We start from the raw sequence: 2,669 nt of genomic DNA, 5'->3' as shown, positions 1-2,669 counted from the left end.
TTCTCCAGCCTTTTAAGTAACGCTGCTAAAGTATTTGAAACTTCTGACCCTCAGTTAATTTTATTTCAGCCTTCATATGCATGAAGCATTCATGATCTCTGGGCAGAGCAGCAGATGCACTATCAAACCCAGCAACATTCCATGGACGAAGGGTGTCTTGGACAAGAAACACGGTTACGAAACGATAGCCCGTTCACAGGTTGTGATCGCTTCTGTTTATCGAGCTGAAGTAAACAGGAGGGATCCACTGAATGTGTTAAAACTCTCCCTTCTGTATTACTTCATTAAGATCTGAAATTTAGTTTAGTTTTATCTTTAAAATAGGATTAAAACCAAAAGAACTCGGAAGAAGACGAAACATTTTGTTTTCAAAGTTTTGTTTAAACCAAATTAAATTTTACTTTTTTTTTTTCCCCTCCTTTTGGCCTGAACAAAGGAAAATAAAGCCATGAACCAAAAATCTCCCATATTTTTGGCTAACACCAAATAGATATGTCAGTCCATTCCTGACTGGCCCCAAACTAGTTTCCAAACTGGTTTCCAAAGACCATGTCTCACGTTTGACTGTTGGAAGTTATGAGCACGAATTACATCTTTCCCCGTGGCCACAATCTCATGTAAATTCTGATATAACTTCCAGACTCTTGTTCCTTTCTCTCCCTCAGTTGCAAAACTTACATAGATTTTGTCCTCTCCATATTTTCACCAAAAATAATTATATCTAAGCCTGTTGTTCCTGTGTCAGAACTGAATGAAATTGGCCAGAGGATTGGGAAGATACTGGGAGAGATAAAGACAAATAGACCCAATGGTGGGACCCAATGATCTCCCTCTGCATCGTTTCCATAGGAAACCAGAATAAATGAATTTTGAGCAATTCCTTTTGGAATTACAGATTTGTTACTCTCAAATAATAAAACCAATTAGCAGGACTCATTAATTTATAATTTTACATTTATCTGACTGAGGATTCTTGATCCCCACAGGTACCCACCATTAGGCTCCAGGTACCTTCAGCAATTCCCCTTCTTGATTTATTAACATAAGCACTATAACTTCATGCAAAATGTTTCCACGATGAGTCCTTCATGCCTCTGTAACTGCATTATTTAATCTCCACTGATCAGCACAGAAGAGATCAGACCATGAACTAGCGTAAGTGATGTTGTTTCCATTGATTTTGGTGGTGTTACGTTGGCTTTGACTTATACCACAGCAAGGACATAACAAAGTTATCACTAACTTTATATAAAGCACCTTCCCCAAAAGACTGCAGTGTTCTGCAGAGAAAAGAGGAGTTAACGAAAACTGAGGCATGTGAGGATCTGTCCCTGTATTTGCATGTTTGTATTTTCCTTGGCGCTTTGTGGTCGCTTTTTAGAAGGCATTTGAGTACCTGACTCCAACTGATTCTTCCTAAAGAAGTGTAAAAATTGGTATTAAGATTTAGAGTATTGTCGCAAGAGTAAATCACGCAGCATAAAACTGTCTCCAATAAAGCTCATATACCACCATCTTAAGTAGTCTGGAAAAGTCAGAAACACCAACAAAGCAAACAGCAGATTAATAGAAGCTACATCGTCCCAAAGGGTCATCTGATGGAATAATGACACAGAGTTCTGCGCAGACGCCTTTACCCAGGTACTACCGACTTCTCTGTCGGTGTTCCCAAAGCACAGGATTGAAGTGCAGATGTCAAATCTTCCATCTGAAAAGGTAACCAAGGATGACGAGAGTGCAGCTGACGTTAAACTGAATGGATATCCAGGCTCCTGGGGCGGCTCTCACTTTCTGCAGGACCAGTCCCAGCATGAGTGGAGCCATATTGACTGACATCAGCTGTGGATCCAGCTCACAGCCTATAGGCGCTTTAGTCCACCTGTGTTTGCAGCACACATTTCCCCTTGATTATTGAAGGGCACAGCCCTCCTATATAAGAATGCTACAAGGGAAAAGAAACAGTAAAAAACCCTGGCAACGGACTATCAAAAAGGACTACTTGCCAAGGAAATGGAGAATTATTCCCCAAGAAAGTAAAGACAAACACTTTCTGTTTTGGCGTGGATGCTTTAAATCCCCCCCCAAATCCTTCTATTATTGGTCTGCTGGGTGACTAAACAGGGAGAGGCATTACAGTATTTATATCGCAATTGGTTCAATTCCACACTCAATTCACAGACATCTGCAGTTGAGAATTACCTGAATGAAAAAGAAATATCACAGAGAGGAAGAGAAATGGGAGCATGGTGTCACGCTGTATTTGTCGAGTGCTCAACGCCATGCAAAGAAGACACACCACTTCCTGTCCCCTTCAGCCTTCCCATTTTTTATTGTGTGGAACTGCTTGGTCCCTCGAACTGTCTCTGACTCTCAGTCACCCATCAGAAAGCTGACTTAGATGGCCATGCCAGCAGAAACCTCCTCCTTGCTTTTTGGTGGCTTAGTTCTCCACCAGGTCAGTGAGTTCAGTCCTCCCCAAGGGATCAGGAAAGGAACAGAGCGAGTGCAAAAGAAGCAGCAGGAGCTGGAATGAAGCATTCGGGTCCCTGAAGGGAGGAACCATCCCTTTCAGTGACAGGTAGTTGCTGCTGGATGCAGCAAATATCACGGAGCTTCATCCTCCAGGCCAGCACAGTGAAGAAGGCAGTAGCAGAAAAACGGAATCTTGC

The 2,669-nt window shown here is 42.0% G+C and overlaps 1 protein-coding gene across 1 annotated transcript in view; it reads right to left on the bottom strand.

Annotated features, from left to right (window-relative positions):
• The window catches only part of LOC104489747 (corticotropin-releasing factor receptor 2), a gene marked incomplete at both ends in the record, with an annotated part of 36,100 nt that overhangs the window by 10,509 nt on the left and 22,922 nt on the right, over positions 1-2,669 (bottom strand). The window lies entirely within an intron of this gene.

The sequence above is a fragment of the Buceros rhinoceros genome, unplaced genomic scaffold (genome assembly GCF_000710305.1).
Source record: "Buceros rhinoceros silvestris isolate BGI_N320 unplaced genomic scaffold, ASM71030v1 scaffold4450, whole genome shotgun sequence".
Classification (NCBI taxonomy): Eukaryota; Metazoa; Chordata; class Aves; order Bucerotiformes; family Bucerotidae; genus Buceros; species Buceros rhinoceros.
This window is presented reverse-complemented; position numbering and strand designations above follow the sequence as displayed.